Here is a 21003-nt window from a genome sequence, read left to right on the forward strand (position 1 = left end):
GATATTCTTCCGAATTAGTAATCCTAGAATGGATCAACCACAATTTACTTAGTCATTCCTATACTGATGTTTTTAAAGTTGTTCCCATTTTTTCCATGAACATCACTCTCAGGGAAACTATGTTGTAATGAATATCCATCTTACCGAAATTTGTGATTATTTTTAAATAGTAGATCTTTAGGAATAGAATCGCTCGGTAATAGAATGCATGTACCTTTCCGGTTAAAAGAGAATGTTGGGGCAGTACCGCGGTGGCTCAGTGGCAGGATTCTCACCTCCCATGCCAGAGACCCAGATTCCCTCTACCTGCCCATGCAAAAAAAAAAAAAAAAAGGAGTTACCTTACATTATTACTGCATCATTTGTTCAGGCAAACTATCAAGCCTCAGAATATTCATTTTACCACTTCTTTGATATATCTTTACATCGTCCAAATGTGATTTTTACTATTCTGATGTGTGAAAAGATTGACATCTCATTTGTATTTATTTGTTTGTCCTTAGTTAAACTAGCAAAATTGAGCATCCTTTCTTATGTTTATTGGTCACTTATATTTCCTTTTTAGTTAATAGCTCAGTCATATCATCTTCCCTCATCTATCAGAGTATTAAACTATTCCTTATTGATTTTTGAAAATGTTGGTGATTGTTTTTTTTTTAATATTTTTGTTTCCAGTCAATCACTTATCTTTTAATTTCATTTACGATGTTTCTGGTAAAAATGTTTCTAATTTTGGTGTGTCTTAATTATCTCTAGATTCTTTTAGGCTTTTGTTTCTTGTGCTGTTTAAAGGATTTTCCTTATTCCCCAAATCACAAACATTTATTATAGTCCTTTCTAATATTTCATGGTCTTCCTTTTTATTTTCAGATTGAAAACTAGTTTATGATTGTCATGAAATAGGGATGAGTTATTTTTCTAATGCAGAAGTAATCACACAATTATCTATTGAATGGTTCAGGTTTTCTCCACTGATGTCACATTTATAGTAAATTCCTTTACATGGTTCTCTGTGTGGATCGTCTCTAGTGTTTCATTTTGTAAAACACAAAATAGATTTGCACGTTTTAAAAAAGGGGGTTGGGCGGGCCGCGGTGGCTCAGCGGGCAAGGTGCTTGCCTGCTATGCCGGAGGGCCTCGGTTCGATTCCCGGCCCCAGCCCATGTAACAAAAAACGGAAAAACAAAATACAATAAAACAAGAGGGTGTTTAAAGATGTTTCCCTTTCTTCCTTCCTTCCTTCCTTCTCTCTGTCTTTCCTTAAAAAAAAAAAAAAAAAAAAGGGGGTTTTCCTAGTCTATAATTTTTATTGTTCTAATGAAGCAATATTTGTTTCATTGCACTTTCTAAATATTATTTTTGGGGTATATTTCCTCTGTGACAAACTAAGGAGTTTTATTTGCTCATTCATTTATATCAAACAGTATTAATTCTAGGCCAAGTTGCTGTTTTTGCCAATCCTTACACCCAGTAAACTCTTTGAGGACTAGTAAAACTCAAGTTCTAATAGTTGTCAGTAAACTGTCTTTGGTTCCTGGATAGAAATAATACCAAATAATTTCCATCACAAATAATATTGCCAAAAGTATTAACAATTTTGCTTCTTGCTCCTTTCTTTTAATTCACTTTGGTGAGTTAATTTATTGATCAGAAGCCTCAGAAGAATGTTAAATATCAATTCTTAGTGAGGATTTTTATCTTTTCCTAACCTAATGGGGATCCTTTTTGCTGTATCACCATTGACTATATTGCTTATTCTAAATTCCTTCTTGAAGCTAAGGAAATTCTCTCTAATCTAATTTTAAAGCTAATAATTTTATAATAGTAAAATTTATTTCATGCACTTTTTTTAAAAAAAAAATCATGGTCAGGCACTGGGAATCCAACCTGGGTCTCCAGCACAGCAAGCAAGAATTCCACCACTTAGCCACCATCACACCTCCTTTTATCTACTTTTGAACAAGACAAACAAGCACCAGATATGCATATCAATAAAACACCAAAAGGATCTTCAGATATCCTTCTATAACAGTAATAGTAAAAGCAGTTAGAAATTATTGTGGACCTAGTATATAGCTATTATTGTGGAGGTTTAATTACATTACTTGTACATAATAAAACAGTATTTCCATAGTCATTTTTATGGATTAGAGCAGTTGAATATCATGCATAAATTTGTTCAGCTAACAAAAGGTGTAGGTGGAATTTGAGCTCAAGTCTGCATAATTACATCTGCTATCACCACAATAAACAGTATAATCTGATTAGAATCTGTTTTAATTTTGATCATCAGCACTTTAGAGAGGCATGATGTGGATAGTAATATATTAATTATTATTTAGTTTTTATACAGCTGTTAGGAAAGTGCTTCTAACAAAACCTATATGACTTGGGAACCTTCTGTATCAGTTGATTCAACCTGGCCCTTGATCTGCCTTTTCCTGTGCTCTAAACTTCAAAGAAGCATCGAAAGAAACTACTAAAATAGAAAATATTAAGATAGATCAGAGATAGGAACCATGTCTCAATTTCTTCGTACAGCTGCCCACCACCTTCTGTACTCTTATACTCAGCATGCATTAGTAAATAAATAAACTGAATTTGGTTTGTATGATACAATTCAGCCTGGCACTACCACCAGGAAAAAAATGGAAAACCTCATGTTCATATAACAGTGACCGAGTACATGAAGAGTGGACCTCTCTGGGTATTTCAGGTACAGAATATATTTGTGAACAACAATATCTTGCCTGTAATTCTGAAGTACAACTCTTGTTTCATTTTGTTGAATCTCCTGAAGCTTCCACATGTTATGATACTTCGCGCTGGAAGCTGAGACAGGAGAAATGTGAATTGAAAATATTTTCCTCATTAAGATTTGTGTTTCCTTGCAGATAAAATGTGTTGAGTATGTTTTCAAAATGCTACTTGACAGGTAGAAGCAGAAAATAGTGTAAATCATGACCTTGAAGTTTTTCCTGTACATTTTCTTGCCAGTGGATTTGGTACTTAGCTTATTCCACATGGAGCTCTCTGTCTTGTTGGCATAGCACAACCTTAGTCAAAACAGTTTTCTACATTGACTATATCACATTAGAACGTTAACCTGACATTCAGGATTTTAAAAAGAAACACATTGTAATTTCTTAAAAACATATCTCAAAGTTTTATTACTTAAAAATGCAACATATAATACTTCTAGAATAAAAATGATTTATTTCATTTAATTATACAAATCATTTTTGAATTTTATTCCTAGACATTAATTGCTGTAAGCATATTTTTAAGCATCTTATAAAAGAGGCTTCAGATTTAAGTACAAAAAATTCAGGGTGGGGCAGTACGATGGTGGCTTACAGGCAGAGTTCTCTCCTGCCATGCCGGAGACCGGGGTTTGATTCCCAGTGCCTGACCAAGTGAAAAAAAATAAGAAGCTCAAAACAAACAAAAAAATACAGGATGGATATATTTGTAGCCAACTTCTAACCCTAAGTTGTATGATCCACTTTCTACATATTAATTATTGCATGTAGAGCATTAGATTTATTAAAGAAAACATATAAAGGCAGAGGAGACAATGTTAAATATACAGCAAATTAATCAGCTCTCTGGCTTGTACATTACAAAGCAAAATAAGATTTTTTTTGGTAAAATTATGAGAAATTTAGGATTTATTTATACTAATACAAGTTAGCTAGAGATGAATAATAATCATAATTACTTCTTCTGTAGCACTATGAATCAGGCCTCATTCTAAGCTCTGCACATATAGTAATTCACTTAAACTTTCCAACAACCCTAGGAAGAACATAGACTTGTTAATTCCCTGTTTATAAATAATCTGAGGTTCAGTGAAATTAATGAAATAGTAAATGGCATAACCAGACTTTAAATCCAGGCACCTGGCCCAAGAATCTATGACTCTATTTGCTAATGATTGAAAGTATAATGACACCAAAGTCAAGTTATTATTAGAAAAGAAAATGAGGTGAGCCATACATTCTAGTAGTTCCTTTGTAATGATCCAAGAAAAACTGAATTTACTACACACAGTTTCCCAAGACCTGTCTTGGTAGCTGGCAATTTGAATAGGAGAACTGAGCAATTATGAAAAAGAATCTGAAGAGTAAAGAATCAATTTAGAAATTCTAAGAACCAATTCTAAGAATGTACATACGTATATCTCTGGCAAAGACAAGGTAATTTCATTAAATAACTTTTACACATTTCATTTCATGTGCTTTCCCACTCCAAATACTGCTCCAAATAGAGGCTTGTGGACCATTTGGGTCCTTGATTGTCTGCAGCAATAGAATCAAATCTGGGTAATGAACACATGAAAGTAACATTTGCAGAATCTTTGGCAAATCATACTACTTGGGAAGAATGGAGAACTAGGCTCAGAAAATGAGCAGTTACCAAGGGAAACTGGATGCCAAGGGCATTCTCAAGGCATTGTTGCTGTTCTCCCCTGCCCTTGACAACATCATTGCCTTCAAGAATGTGTTTAACTTGCCCCAGTAGCTTAAGTTACTCCCGTAGGATTCAAAGTCCTGGGAGGGAAGTATCTGATTAGTGAGCCTGGCTAATATATCTATCCCTTTCCTCTCAGGAAGAAGGAATAAGGAGGCAAAGTTTATCTTCAAGTGGGAAAATAATTTAATGCCAGTTTGCCAAAAAAAAACAATCATTTATTTCTATATGGCCAAAAATTTTAGCTTCCATCATTTAAATGCACCATTTTTGGATCCATAACATTTGCAATATTCTTTGCAGGGAAATGTTTAGGAAATTGCAGATGATGATTTAAGTAGCTATCCCACCACTGTAAACACTGTCTTCTACTATAAAGAACCAGGCACAGTTCTGAGTACCTGAGAAATGTTAACTCATCTAAAGCTCACAAAAACTTCATGAAGTAGGTGCTATGCTAAAACCTGATTTTACCCATGAAGGAACTGAAACACAGAGAGAGTATGTAATTTACCAAAAGCCACTTTCTAGAAAGGGAAGGAGCAGAGATTTGACAAGGGCAGTTAGGTTTCATAGTCTATGCTTTTAACCATTATTCTTTGCTCTCTTCTCACTGGAAGCCCCCTCTCCAGATGACAATTCCTGAATACTACTTGTTCCTGAATACTAATACCATTTTCAATGCCTGTATCCCTAGGTAGGACAGATAATCAATTGGAGATTTACCCCCTTTTCCATAACAATATGTTATTAAAAATGTTTTTAACAGCTGTAACCTGTAGAAGGTACTGTCGGTGCTCTATTTTCTCTCTTACCATTTCTGTGGTTCCCTTCCCTGCTCCTTTGGAATCTCTCTGCTTTTGCTTATAGCCTCTATCTACAACTCTCTTTGGAGGACTATCATTGAACTTTGGGGCTGTTTTGTCTAAATAAGCAGAGAGCTAGAAGTGCCTGGGGGGATACATATCACAGGAAAAGATAGGCTTTCAAAAATACTGATTATACCTTAGTATGAAGTCCAACTTTCAAACAGACAATTTCTGAGGCGTGATTTACAGTCCCCAGTTCCTTTCCAGGAAGAGGTTGAAGCTATGCTCCACAGAACTTTGACTGAAATTGTATTCATACTTAGTCTTCCTAATCTCTATCCTGTTTCTCATATTCCTTAACTCTGGAAGCTATTCCTCAATAAATCTCCAGCACAGAAATCCTCATCTCAGGGTTTGCTTCTGAGTAACATGACCACCAATGACAGGGCTCTTGTTGAAAGCATATAAAACAGTTATTGATTACTTATTGGTTAGCTTAATCAAAAAAAACGATGCATTGGAGGCATAGCAAGCAGCTCATGAAACTGCTGGGAAGTGTGGAAGCTGGTATGCAAAACTGAAAGGAAACAAAATGACAGGAAAGCCAACAATACAAGTGATGCCATGCAATGAAGTTTATAATTCTACAGATTACATAAATTAGTACACATGCTAAAACCTCTCCACTACTGCCACAGCCAGAACTAGGCATTTCCTTACCACTGGACATGGACTCTAAACCATGACACTGTCAGTGAAAACTGTGCCCTTGCTCCTAGGGTGAAGAAGTAGGAGAAATCTGTCTGCCATACTTTAATAATTTGACCACCCAATGGAAGGAAGACCAACAATTGGCTACATTAAAACTTCCTGGGGTTTAATTTTTAAATATTCCATTTTTTTTGTAGTTATACTCACTAATTTCCCCCATCTTGAATACTCTTCTTCCCTGCCATCCTCTCTCTCTCTCTCTCTCTCTCTTTTTTTAATATGGAACGCTTCACAAATTTGCGTGTCATCCTTGTGCAGGGACCTTGCTAATTGTCTCTGTTTCCTTTAAATTTTAGTATATGTACTGCCGAAGTGAGCACTTTCCTGCCATCTTACATTCTTAATATATCTAAACCCTACCCGTATTTTAAGACATAACTCAAAAGCTAGTTAGAACATTACAATGTCCTCGATTGATTCTGCTAAAAACAATCCCTCCAATCTCTGGGAACTATTTAGCACTTTATATCTTAATATTTGCATCCTATATGAGATTAAGTTCTTTCTGGGCATTTAACATGGTTTAACACAATACCTTGAACCACAATTGGTATAATAAAATTTGTCAAATAAATTAGCGCAAAGGCTGTGGAAATATTAGGAGAGGAATTTGGTATACTCAACAAGATTTGCAACTAATTAAATTGGAAGGGATTGGAAGAGAAATTTGCTATGTTTGTTTCTCAGAGTACAAGCTTCAATGTCTAAATACAAGATGATGTCATTAAGAAATTCAAAGAAAATAAAAATAGCAAGTTTGACAATTGGAATATGGTACAATAATTTTGTTGTGGACATACTAAGGTTGAGGTTGTTGATGCCTTTTAACGTTACATCTGCTACAGATTAGAAAACTGAGCTTGAAATTCCAGTAAGAGAAGAGAGCTAAAATTATAGATTTAATATTTTTAGAATATAAGTGATAATAGAAGCCCTATAAGAAACTACTCAAGGGAGCTGGTATGGGGAATGAGGAGAGAAAGGAAGCATTTGAAAAGGGGGCACTATGAAATCCCAACATTTGGGAAGTAAGATGAAAGAATACAAGTGTAGGAAAAACAGGATATAATTGAGATTAGGAAATCAATGAATCCCAAAGTGTGCATAGAAGGAAGATATCTGTGCTGATTTGAAAGCATTGTGTTTCAAAAAAAAAGCCAGAAAAGCTATGTTTTAATCCTGATTCACTCTTATGGGGTCAGCCATTTCTTGTAATCTTGATTCAACAGTGTAGGTCAGAAACTTTTGATTAAATTATCTCTGTGGGGAGGTGACATACCCAACTGTGAGAGTAACACTTTGATTAGATGGAGATGTGACTCCATCCATTCCAGGTGGGTCTTGATTAGTTTAATTGGAGTCCTTTAAAAGAGGAGCCATTTCGGAGGGAGCAGAGCTGACAGAAATGACAGAAGCTTCAAAGCCAACAGAGAGAGCAAATGTAGATGTTTGGAGAACAGGCACTTCACATCACCATGAGATATTAAGCAAAAGCCAGAACCTGAAGACAGCCAAGAGAAATCTAGAGATGAAAGCCAGCTCCAGGGAAGAAAAGTGAGGAACCCTAACCCTAACCCTAACCCTAACCCTAACCCTAACCCTAACCCTAACCCTAACCCTAACCCTAACCTCACAAGAACAGAGGCTGAAAGCAATGGAGCCCAGGAGCAAGGGACAAGCAGATTCCAGCCATGTGACCTTCCAGCTGACAGAGGTGTTCCAGACTCCTTGGTCTTTCTTGAGTGAAGGTAATCTCTTGTTGGTGCCTTAATTTGGACACTTTCACTTCCTTAGAACTGTAAACTTGTAACTTATTAAATTCTTCTTAAACGTCATTCCATTTCTGATATATCACATTCTGGTATCTCATAATCTAAAAGAATATCTTAGAAGAAATCATCCTGGGGCTACTAGGTTGTGTGATCACAGGTATTATTGGCCCGATTCTTCAACCTTACCTGCACTGATGCTATTTACTATGTAACTTTGCCATTCCTGACACAAAAGGCAGCTTGTGTTCCCAAACCCCCTAACTTAGGACTCAGCCATATGATTTACTTTGACCAATCATGTGAGCGTGCCCAGCTCCAAGCTGAAAGACTTAAAGAGAACTTTCTTGATCACCTGCGCTTCTGTCATCACTATGAGAACAAAATACCCAAGATAGCTCTCTGGTGCAAGTCAATAAGAGATTCGTGGAACAGACATGGACTCAACCTGCACTTAAAGCTGCTCACTCAGCCCAACCAAGAGCCATCCCATCAGAATCAGAGATGTAGGTAAAAAATAATGTACATTGTTGTATGCCACTGAGATTTTGTTTGCAAGAATCAAGAACTGACTGATAGAGAAGGACAAAGATGACTTCAGCTAAATAAGTGACTCTAAGCTGAAGGGCCATAAGTCAGGTATCAATGGCTTGACAGATAAAATAGAATGAACTGAGGTCGGTGAGAAGTTGGTCACTGGAAGAATTGCAAATATTTGAATAAGTAAACCTAATGACAACTAAATGTAAGAAGTCAATGGTAAAAGGGTGAGAGATAACATAATCTCAATTTGAATACATAACGCAGAAAATAGATCTCCACATATACATTTTGGCATTTAAACCTTTAGTGATTAATGGAGAAAATACCAAGCTGGGGGGAAACTGATTTTGGTTAGGTAAGTTGTGACAGTCCTGTTTAAATCATGTCGTATAGAAAAGATTGTCTTTACTATGCAGTGAGGAATTACTCAGAGGATATAAATTTCCCTTCAGCAGAAGAAAAACTACCAGGATCTTAGCCTAATTACAGCAATGTTATAAATTGGAAAAAAACACCTAAATGGATGAAACAAGATGATTCACGTGAATGCTAGCAAACACAGCTAAATGTTGCCAATTTGGCAAATTGGCCTATATGCAAATTAGCAAGGTTTTAAATAAAGCAGATACATCAAAGGGCATGCCTGTTCATTTATTTTGACATTTTATAATTTAGTCTAATTATTTGTGAAACTGTAGCCCATTAAGCTGGCCTTTGGTATAGTTTGTGAAAAATAATGACATTTTAGTAAAAGAAGCATTTACTTCCTTTTTCTATAGTACATTTAGGCAAGATACTTAGCAAAGTAACTAATTAAAAATTAAATGTCAAGTCTTACCCACATCTCTGTGCACCAGCCAAAGACACGTAAGAACTAGAACCATAAAATTCAAAACGGGCTGTAGTTAAATCCATGCATTTCCAGAGATGAATATGTGAACTTAATTCTCGGGACAATGTGTGAATTATATATTATGCCTAATTATCAGCCTTATATATCAAATATACCTTCATTCAGACTAACATGTCTGATTTTGCCATTTTACCAGGTTCTTAAAACTCTGTAAAACCTGACATTTTAATACACTGAATTCCTCATCATTGACGACACTTTTGCTCCTGGAATGTCCTAAAGCAATAATACTGCGGCTTTGTACTCATTTTCAGTGAATCTTGTATTAATGCCATCCTTCAGACTATTATTTTAAGACAGAGTAATTATGAAGTTTTCTTAAAATTGAGCTGGTTTGATTTTTTTATATATAATTTATTTCATACGCAATAATTCCTAGTTTTGTCAAGGATTGCAGTCATTTTTTGCTCCTTGCAATTATTAGGACCGCATACAAGTGCAGCCTAGCAACATTTCCTCCAATTTGGTTTTCTAAGTAAACAAAGCCTGCAGCACAGTCTTCCCTTAATGAGGGATGCATCTGAGTCTTTTCAGATAAATCAAGGGGCTGTACTTATTAAACAAAGATGATGCTATTGATTCAGAGGGCACGCTCTTTGGGCAGTCTTTTCTAATTGTTTGTGCTGAGCCATCTACATTTTACATTTTCGCCACACACGTTTTATAAATGCTCAGCTAAGCTTAGAGGCTTATTATAGGCATAGCATGATAAAACACGCATTGGCCAATGAATAGTAGACCCCATGAACTTGACATTATTAATGGTGAGTTGGGCTAACTGCCGGAGAAGCACATTAATTCTACTGTCAACATTAAGAAGAATTTCTGTTTGAGGTGATATAAATTATATATATGAAGCTAAAAGATGCGGCCAGCAATATAAGTACTTGGAAGTAAACTTTACACGTTTAAAAGAAAACATATTTTTACTTCATCCTTATGTGCAGATATTCTTTTTAAAGTAAGAGAAATAGCATCGACCTTCACTAGTAAAAAGAGCAGCATATGAAACAATTATCATTAAGTCTTCAGTCCTCTTTAATTGCATGAGCAACATTAGCTTATTGGATGGAAAAATGTCATAGAATTTTATGCATTTTTCTTGCCCAAGATGTACTCCTAAATTAATAGAAGTTCTGCTAGAGTACCTGGCAGATTGAGCATGAAACACTTGGTAAGATTGTAAAATTTGATGTGACAAAGATCATTTCCTATCATTTCAGCAAATGTTTCATGTGCACCTGAAAAGAATTTGAATTTTTTCATTTAGTGTATAGTACACAACGACACAATTAGGTCAATTATATTAATTGCGTCGTTCAGATTTTCTATATCTTTCCTGATCTTATTTTTGGTTGCGACTTTTAGCAGCTCTTGAAGTTTGTGAATGGGAACATATATATTGGAACCTATGTACTGATTGCATAGAGATTTAGAATGGTCATATTTTCCCCATTGATGCAGCCCTTTATCAGTATGAAACTTCACTCTTTATCTCTAGGAATGCTTTTTCCTTAAAGTTGCCTTTTTCTGAAATTAATATGGCCACTTAAATTTTCATTTACTTTGTGTTGGCTTCATATGCCTTTTAGTCCATCCTTTGAATTTTAATCTCTTCATATGCTTATGTTAAGACATTTCTCTTTAGGACAGTTGAGCTGCTTTTATTTTTTGTTTTACATCTTGTCTAATACGCTTATTCTTTGCTTGAGTATTTTGTTCATCTACATTAAACTTAATTACTGACCCATTTGGCTTCATATATGCCAGCTTACCATTTATCTTCTTTTTGATCAACTTGTTTTATGTTTTCATTATCTCTTTTATTGCCTATTTTGGGATTAATCTGCTTTTAGGGGCTGCTTTTTTTATAATTATATTTTTCCCCCTTAAATTTTCCTTGAAACATTACAATCTAATTCAAATGATTACTTTTAGTACTTCCTCTATAATGATAGAGGCATAAAACACTTAAACTGCATATACAACTGCTCACATTTTACATCATTATTTTCATGAATTTTAACTACATATGTTTACAACTATATAAACCATCATCATCATCATCATCATTATCTTATCTTATCAATACTCATCTACCTCAACTTTTCCTTTACTGGTTACTCCTTCTTGTACTTACATTTCCTGGAATCATTTCCTTTATGACTAATGAATTCCTTTCTTTCTTTTTTTTAGTTCAGTTTTGTTGGCAAAAAAAATTCTGTTTGTTTTTGCCTGCATGAACATATATTTAATTGATCATTATTTTTAAGAATATCTTTGCTGGGTAGAGAAATCCTGGTTGATAATAATTTTCCTTTTGAGACTCTAAAGAAGTATTTCCATTGTCTTTTCACTCATTTTCATTTTTTTTAAGAATTTAGGTGTCAATTATTTTTTGCTTCATCAAAAGTAACATGTTTATCCTCTTTTCACTACTTTTAAGATTTTCGCTTTGTCTGTAATTTTCAACGATTTTATTATATGCTATTTTAGATTCCTAGGCTGCTTGAAGCAAATATCAGGAAATGGGTCTGGTTAAAAAAAAAAGTGGGAATTCATTTTCTAATGGTTGAGGCTGGAATATGTCCAAATCAAGGCATCAAGACAATTCTTCCTTCCCAAAGACTGACTGCTATGAATGCTTGGCTCCTTTATCACATGGCAAGTTAGGTAGTTGCAACTCCTGGTCTCTCTCTTCATTCCACTGATAAAGGACTCCAGCAATGCTATTAAATCACAACCTGAATGAGGCGGGTCACGCCTTTACTGAAGTTGCCTCATCAAAAGACCCTGCTTCCGGGCGGGCCGCGGTGGCTCAGCGGGCAAGAGTGCTTGCCTGCTATGCCGGAGGACCCCGGTTCGATTCCCGGCCCCAGCCCATGTAAAAAAACAAACAAACAAACAAAATATAATAAAACAAGAAAATGTTTAAAGATGTTTCCCTTTCTTCCATCCTTCCTTCCTTCTCTCTGTCTTTCCTTCCCTTCCTCCCTTAAAAAAAAAAAAAGACCCTGCTTCCAATGGGTTTATACCTATAGGAATGAATTAGATTGAAGAACATGTTTTTCTGGGGTTCATAGAGTTTCAAACCACCTCATATGCCTATGTGTGGTTTACTTTGTATTTATTTTGCTTAAAGTTCATTGTGAAACTAAAATCTATATCTTGAAGTATTCCACCAGTTTTGGAAAATTGCAGACATATTTTTCAATAATAGATTTTGTCCCAATCTTCTCTCTTTTCTCTTATTGGAACTTGAATTCTGCATGTGTATTATACCTTTTCATGATCTTTTTGGTATTTTTCATTATTTTCTCCTACGTTTCAGTTTGGAACTTTCCTATTGATATGTGTTTCAGTTCACACATTTTTTTTCTGTTTATGTCTTATCTGCTGTCAAAGTCACCTATTAAATGCTTAATTTTAGATATTTCAATTTCAGTTCTAGAATTTCCATTTAAATCTGTTTTATAAATACTATTTCTCTAGGTGAAATTCTCCATCTTTTTATCCATGTCTATTTTATTTGACCTATTATTCTTAGCTATTTTAAAATATTTTCACTAATATTTTTATCAACCATCTCCTAGGTTTTTGCCTAATCATTAATTGAATACTCAACACGGTATATTTAAAATAAACTACAATGTTAATTCCTCTAGGAATTATTCACTTTTCCCTTTGCTGGGCAGATAACATGGCAGCTGAGCTGAGTTGAGACTGAGTAGTCATTTCCCTAAGGCTCTTGTACCTCTGGTACTCATTCATTTCTAAGGTGAAAACTTCCAAGAATTTCAACTGAAAACTTGGTTTGTTCATCAGAGATACTCCCTCTTGTAAGTCCTAAACTCAAGTTGAGGAGTGCTTAAGAAGCAGAAAACTTTTGGGTTCACTTTTCAGATTAAGCATCAGAATTGAATAAATAATTTGAGGGTTAGCCTGACTGTTTCTGGTTCAGTTCTCTACTCATCCTTCCTCACCAAGATCTTGGCCCATCACTTCTCCAACTTTGTCCCTGCTCGGTGACCAGATGGCAAAAATTCTATTGGTCTCTCCTGTTCCACTGAAGTTGCCCTCCATCCAGCCAAATCTTGGGCTCTTCAACTCATGTCTCATAACTAGCATCAGCAAATTATTCTAGGGAAATGCAGAAAATCACCAAACTGAACCTCTCTTCTTCAGAACTTGTTTTTTAGTTCTTATTGCCTCAGCAGCTTTCTGATGCTCTTAAACAGAAGATTTTTACATTTTTATCCAGTTTTTCTTGTTGTTCGCACTAGAAGCTTGGTTTACAAGAAGCTATTCCATTCTCTTCAGAAAGAGAAAACACTTTTTTCCCCTCATTCCCCATTTCTGAGATTATCTCCCTATCCACATGGAAAATTTCACTTCTTTTGCTTGTTATCCATTTGCTTGTTTTTGCAATGAGCTTTTTCCTTATTGATATTTAAATTTACAAAGATGAACATCTTCAATTTTTTATAACTACCTGGAAATTCAGCTCTGTCAAATTTCATTATTAAATATTTGAGTTGTAATTCATTTTTAGAAGGTTACTTATAGAATTGTCCTAAGGAATAAAGGAATGCAGCCCGATGAGCCCCTGAAATGTCAGTCATTATGATCAGATAGCAAATTACACTGATTCACTTGACCAGAATCTGTTTTTGGATTAGAGTTTAGAAATAATCCAACAACACTTTATTAAATTTGACTTCAACCTAAATGTAAAGCTTAATGCTGGAAAAGTGTCATGCTTTCTACTTTGGAATTATTAGAAATCGTTCAGTAATTTAGGAAGTTGTTTCATGTTCTATGCACTCAAATAAACCTGCTTAGCTTAAATACAGATTCCGTTCAAAACATGTCATTACCTTGGTAAAGTAATATACAATTTCTGTGCTCTGTGCACCAAAATCAATAACTTTGTAATGAGGTATTAAGTCTCCCTAGATATTAAGATGACAGAGTTCAAAAATAATTCATTTTTTGGTTTTATTTTCTTTCTGTCAATTTACTGTAACCTGGGCTAGCTTTTGAAAATTGACAAACTTGGATTTTTTTTGCAAAACCAATCATTTATTTTAGTTCAGATTACAAGGAGCTCATGTGTTACACATTAGCTTCTTAACATTTAAAATAAGTTATTTTCAATTGCTTTCTCATCTAGTTTCTGAATTGAATATATTTGCATTTGCAAAATTGCATAAAAATCAATATTTTTCATAGGTGAGAGCAAAAAAAGCAATGAAGAAACGGCTTCTTCCAAAATATTCATTTGAAGGAGAAAGAATGCATTGATAAGATGTAAACCCACTCTTCCAGTACTCCCTTTGAATTTATAATTCTTACTGATACAAGAGTTCTATAATATAAAACAAACAAGCAAACAAACAGAAGTGTTCATGTATTGTCCTCCTAAGTCTTTAATTAATAAGTATATTGAATACCATTATTTGCTCTCTGAGTACCCTAATATGTGTTCTCATCATAATAATTTTTGAATAATATTTATTTTATTATAAGTTTCAATGCTGAAGAAAAAAACTAACCAGTTTCTATTTTCAGAAGATTCAGGAATAGATATGATATAGTATGTTAAATTGAAATCAAATGGAGATCTCCAGATAAAAATGGATATAGAATATCAACAGCAAGCAATCATATAGAGATTCTCCAAAGGAATGGAAAAATCCTGTTCCATGACTCTTGAATCCCTTTATACACTTCGAATTAATGAAGAGTAAGAGTATGGATAAAGAGAGAGAATATTGTAGAGAATGATAGCGAAGAGATTTATTGCAGAAGAATTCTTTCCATGTTCTGAGTTCATTTTGGAGAACAAAGGAGATGTGGCAGACATGAGAGTGTGCCTTGAAGACCTCCAAATGAAAGAAATATAATTGGCCACCCTTTGGTTTGTGTGAATGTTAGTGACTGAACTGGACAGGGATACTGATAGACCCATTCCTAGGAGATACAGGACTCCTCTCATGGCCTGTGGCTTGAGGGTTCCTTTATGGCTTTAGCAAAACTTTCTTAGACTATGGGTAGTCTATAACTATTCCACTCATTTTTTTCTCCTCTCCTTTGCTCAGAATGGCATCAAGGCTGAAGCCTCTTCCAGGATACACAGCACCCTCTCCATTTCCCCATGCACAATTCCCTTAAGGAAATACCATCTTAGCAACTGTTTCTCTGAGGACTTGGTCAAACCCACAAGGCTTATGTCCATGTACAAACCTTTAGTTAGGTGTTCAAAGGGAACACTCAGAGAACTAAGAAATAAGTCCTCGGAAAGGTTTTACTGGCAAAACCAGGAGAGTACTGCTGTGTTGCGGTCTTTTGAAATTCCAAAATTAGCCTGAGCAAGGGATGAAAGTATATTCCCCATGGACCAGATGTGTGCCACTATGGAGAGAGCTGGCATGAGGTCATCAGAAGTCCTTAAAATACATACATATCAGTCTTCATAGAGGGATAGCAAAAAAGGAAATAAAGTTGATAGTTTATCAGCAACAAGCATTAACTCTTACTCTGAATTCCATATAAATAATTATCTGGGTTACTGTCCTGATATCTCTTGCATAGCTTAGAAGATTGTAAATTTCCTCATTGATATTATTGCCTTGGAAGTAGGTTAAATTATCTGTATACACTATATGTAAATATACTTCTAATTATATTCAATTTACCATTATAAATTACTGCCAGTAGGCATGATCAAAGCATTAAAATTATTTTTGATAATTGTCCTATATGTCATTATCAGAAACAAACTAGAAGAATAAAAATAGATGTATGAGGAGTGTATGGGTGGCTCAATGGTAAAATGCTTGCTTTCCATGCGGGAGAACCGGGTTCGATTCCTGGACCACGCACCTAAAAAAAAAAAAAATAATAAAATAAAAATAGCCATATGAGATCATCAGGAAAATAGGGGATGCCTCTGTGTTATTTAGAATAAAATGAAATAACAATACTGAAAGATTTTATCTGGATTGTTTAGCAAAAGGAATAAAGTATGGGCATTTTGAGCAAGCGTCTTTATGAACAATTATATATCTATAAACCGAACTATGGGCAATGATTACAAACTGGATTTTAATGAACAGAAAGAATCCAAGCTATGAAAAAATAAACAAAAGGCCAAGAGAATCACTATTATATTACAATTACTACTATGAGCATTTCACATTTGGCTAGCAGCATGATTCATAAGCTAACTAACCAAGCTTCAATTTTTCCATTATCAGAGTGAAATCTTTTGGTAATTTTTTATGACCTCAACCTATTAATTTTGTTTTGATTTTTCATTTCTAGTCTTCACCACTTCAAGATGTTGAGGCTAAATATGAATCAGGTTTCAACTTCTTTCCTGGAAAGCTTACACATTCTTCAAATGAATACTATTAAAAAAAAAATTTCATGATCTTTCAAGCTCTACCAAACACCAAAATGTGAAACAAAATTGTGTCCTCTTCCTTAAATACTTTGGATTTGGCAAGGATGATGATGATTCATGTGTACATTTTCACTAGCTTTGGTTAATAATGTTGCTTTCTATTTCCATTATAAGAGAGCAGTAGGTCAATGAGGATTCCTTAATATTTGAGCATGACTATTTCTAAGGATAATTGCACATAAGGATGATGCATATGTTTAGTTTAAATAATAAAAATTTAGTTTTCTGTGTAGAAGTCCTTTACATCCTTGGTTAAATATATCTTTATATATTTAATTCTTTTAGTTCCTATTGGAAATTGAATTTTTTCTTGATTTCTCCTTCAAATTGTCCATTACTAACATATAGAACTCTATTGATTTTTCCAAGTAGATCTTGTATCCTGCCACTTTGCTGAATTTGTTTATTAACTCTTAGAGCTTTGATGTATATTTTTCAGGATTTTCTATTTATAGGATCATGTCACCTGCCAGTAGGGAAAATTTTACTTCTTCCTTTCCAATTAGGATGCCTTTTATTTCTTTTTCTTGCTTATTTACTCTGGTTAGAACTGCAAGTAAAATGGGAAACAGCAGCAGTGACAGTAGGCATCCTTGTGTTATTTGTCATCTTAGGGAAAAGCTTCCAATTGTTGCCATTGAGTGTGGGTTAGTTGTGGATTTTTCATATATACGTTTATCATGATGAGAAAATTTTCTTTTATTCCTAGATCTTTAAGATTTTTTTTTATCAAGAAGGTTGCTGGGTTTGTCAAATGCCTTTTCTGCATCAACTGAGATGGCTGTTCTCTCCTTCATTATATTAATGTGGTGTTTTACATTAACAGAATTTTTTATATCAAATCTCCCTTGCACTCATGGGATAAATACAACTTGATCATGGTGTGTAAGTCTTTTAATGAGCTGTTGGATTTGGTTTGCTAGTATTTGGAGGAAGATTTTTGTTTTTGCATCTATATTCATAAGGAATATTTGTCTGCACTGTTCTTTTCATATGGTATCTTCATCTGACTTTGGTACTAAGGTAATGTTGACCTCATAGAATGAATTAAGAAGGACTCTTCTTCATTTTTTGGAAGAATTTTAGCAGGGCTTGTATTAATTCTTACTGGAATGTTTGATAAAATTCTCCAGTGATGCCATCTGTTTCTGGTCTTTTCTTTGCTGGGAGTTTTTGTTAGTGGTAATATTGATTCAATCTCTTCACTTGTTATTGGTCTGTTGAGAACTTCTATTTCTCTTTGAGTCAGGGTAAGTAGTATTTCTAGGAATTTTTCCTTTTCATTTAAGTTAACTAATTCATTGGCGTAAGGTTGTACATAGTATTCTCTTATAACCCATTTTAATTCTGTGGGGTTCAGCAGAAATATTCTATCCTTTCATTTCTGATTTTAGTTGTTTACCTCCTCTTTTCTTTCTTTTTTTTTATTTCAACTTGTTAGTCTAGCTAAAGGTTTGTAAATTTTATTGAACTTTTCAAGGAACCAACTTTTGGTTTTGTTTTTTAATCTCTATTTCATTTATTTTTCTTCTAACCTTTGTTATTTCTTCCTTCCGCTCACTTTGGGTTTAGTTAGCCCTGATTTTCCTACATACTCCAATTATAAGGTTAGGTCTCTGATCTGACATCCTTCTTTTTTAATGTAAGGATTTAGATAGCTCTAATTTTTTTCTCAGCAGTGTCTTGTTGCTTCCCATAAGTTTTGGTGTCTTATGCTTGTGTTTTCATTTGCCTTGAGACATTTCGAAATTCCTCTTATGATTTCTTCTTTTATTCACATATTTGGGAATTTTCTAGTCTCTCTTTTATTGATTCTAGCTTCATTCCATTATGTTCAGAGAAAATATATTGGACTATTTCAGTGTCTTGGAATTTATTGAGACTTGTTTTGTGACTTAACATATGATCTATCTTACAGAATGATCCATATGTACTGGAGAAGAAAGTGTATTGTTTTGCTTTTGGATGATGTGTTCTATATATGTCTTTAGGTTTTCTTGTTTATAGTATTGTTCAAATCTTCTATTTCTTCACTGATCTTCTGTCTAGATAATCTATCCATTGTTGAAATGGTATATTGAGGTCTACTACTAATATATACCAGTCTATTTCTTTCCCTTAAGTCTGTCCTTATTTGTATCATGTATTTTGGGGCTCTATCATATCTGTCTAGCATCCTTCCCTTTCAGTCTGAAGAACCCTCTCTAGCATTGCTTATAGGGCAGATCTAGTGGTGACAAACTTCCCCAGCTTTTGTTTATCTGGGAACATCTTAATCTCTCATTTTTTGAAAGACAGTCTCATTGGATATAAAAATATTGTTTGGCAATTTATTTCTTTCAATACTTTAAATATGTTGTTTCACTGCCTTTTTGCCCCCATGATTTTAGAAGGGAAATAAGCACTTAATATTATTTGGGTTCATTTAGTACATAATATATTATGGTTTTTTTCAGCTTCAGAACTGTCTCCTTGTCCTTGGGATTTGACAATTTGACTATTATGTGTCTGGATAGGGTACTATTTTAGCTTATCCTGTTTGGAGTGCCTTGAACATGCCTATTGATATCTTTCATTAAATTTGATAAGTTTTATGCCATCATTTAAAAAATATTTGATTTGCACCTTTCTCTCTTTCTTCTTCTTTTGGGACTTCCATAATGCATATATATATATATATATATATATATATATATATATATATATATATATACTTGATGGTGTCCTATAGGTATCTGAGGTTCTTTTCACATTTTTGAGGATAAAAGTATACGATATTTTTGTTTACAATTCTTTTGCTTTATCCACAATTTCTTGTACAAACATAAAAACTAAAAATAAAATAAAATAAAACCATTACAAGGGTACACAAGTATCTTTCTTTAATTAGTACACTTGAGGGTAGGTCACAAACCCTCTCACTCTGTGAAGAAAATTACTGAGTTACATCAAAGAGGAAAAGGAAAAGAAGAATGCCTGAGAAATAACCAGAGATAAGAAATTTCACATATACTGGCAGGACTTATTTGGCAATAAAGCTCAAGATATCATCCACTGGGTACACTGCTTGGCTTCCCAAGAAGATGACAGCTGCTTGCCGCACCCTCCCCCCAACTTTCCCCACTAAAACTCCCCCAAATCTAACATGTATCTCAGGATGAGCTGTGTAAGTATGATGGTGATAGAGTGGAGAAGAGCCCCTAACCCTAGGGAAACCCTATTCCTTTTCTTGGCATTGACTAGTCAGTCTTAGCTTCTGTGCTGATTAAAATGTTGATTTAAAAATGTAAGAACAAAAATCCTCCTTAAATTCTGAGGAAAAGGCAGGAGCTAAATCATATGTAAAGGGTCAACTTTGCAGTCCCTTCTCTGAGTGGATGCTGTGGGTGAAATGTAGAGAGAGCTCTTTCCACGCATCCTTTTCTACTGAAGAGGGGAAGGGATCAGGGAAGCTGTTGCAGAAAGGCCCAGGGAGGGGTGAGAAAAAAGGGGAGGGGAGAAAAACCCTGAAACATTGATGCTTTGGGTAGTTTCCACTGGTTTTAACAGTAGTTCCGTCTTCTGAGTCATACTCACTCTAGCAGACAACCATTCCACATCCCTCAGAGGAGGTCACCCCAAACCAATCTGGATCACTGAAGCACTTGCTTGGCAAATTCATATATGCCAGCGATCTAGATTGTTTCCACATGGTGATGCCCATTATAAATATAAAACAATTTCTGCTACAAAGAGAACATATATTTTACATCCTTACCCATATACATAATAATGCAATTCACACATAATATCATGGAATGGGTCATCATGGAAAAAGGATTTGGAAAGTTAAAAGGTCTTTCCTTTTCCCCCTGCCTGTTCCTTCTCCAGGAACACTTGTATACCTGGTCACTGGAGCCCTTCCCAGATAGTTTTGGTGGGACTAGTGTAGAGACAGAAATTCAGACATATACCTAAATGTTAGTGGGCATGTATGCATTCACACACACTGTCTCTTACACATAAAGAAACATCTGGTGAGTGAAGGAAAAAAAAATCCTAGCCCTTAGATGTAGTTATCTTCCCAGAATTAAAAGCATCAGTGCCTCCCCCATCTGAGAACAATGGTCTTGAAAAGCTGGCCCTCACTGGCTCAGTCTAGGGCAAAAGAAAAAGAACTAAGACTTGGGAGAGAGGGGAGGGTTCAAGAGTTTTAAATATAAGGCATTTTGACCTGTGATCAAATCAAACTATGTCAGGAAGCTCTAGTGCAATAGT

General features: G+C 34.7%; 1 long non-coding RNA gene and 1 other non-coding gene across 8 annotated transcripts in view; both read right to left on the reverse strand.

The window, feature by feature from the left end:
- The window catches only part of LOC143665306 (uncharacterized), a 174409-nt gene that overhangs the window by 43399 nt on the left and 110007 nt on the right, over nucleotides 1-21003 (reverse strand). The window lies entirely within an intron of this gene.
- Nucleotides 6267-6373, reverse strand: LOC143665888 (U6 spliceosomal RNA). Its single transcript, XR_013167283.1, has one exon. It is a non-coding gene; the product is annotated as a U6 spliceosomal RNA (small nuclear RNA).

The sequence above is a fragment of the Tamandua tetradactyla genome, chromosome 21 (genome assembly GCF_023851605.1).
Source record: "Tamandua tetradactyla isolate mTamTet1 chromosome 21, mTamTet1.pri, whole genome shotgun sequence".
Taxonomy (NCBI): domain Eukaryota; kingdom Metazoa; phylum Chordata; class Mammalia; order Pilosa; family Myrmecophagidae; genus Tamandua; species Tamandua tetradactyla.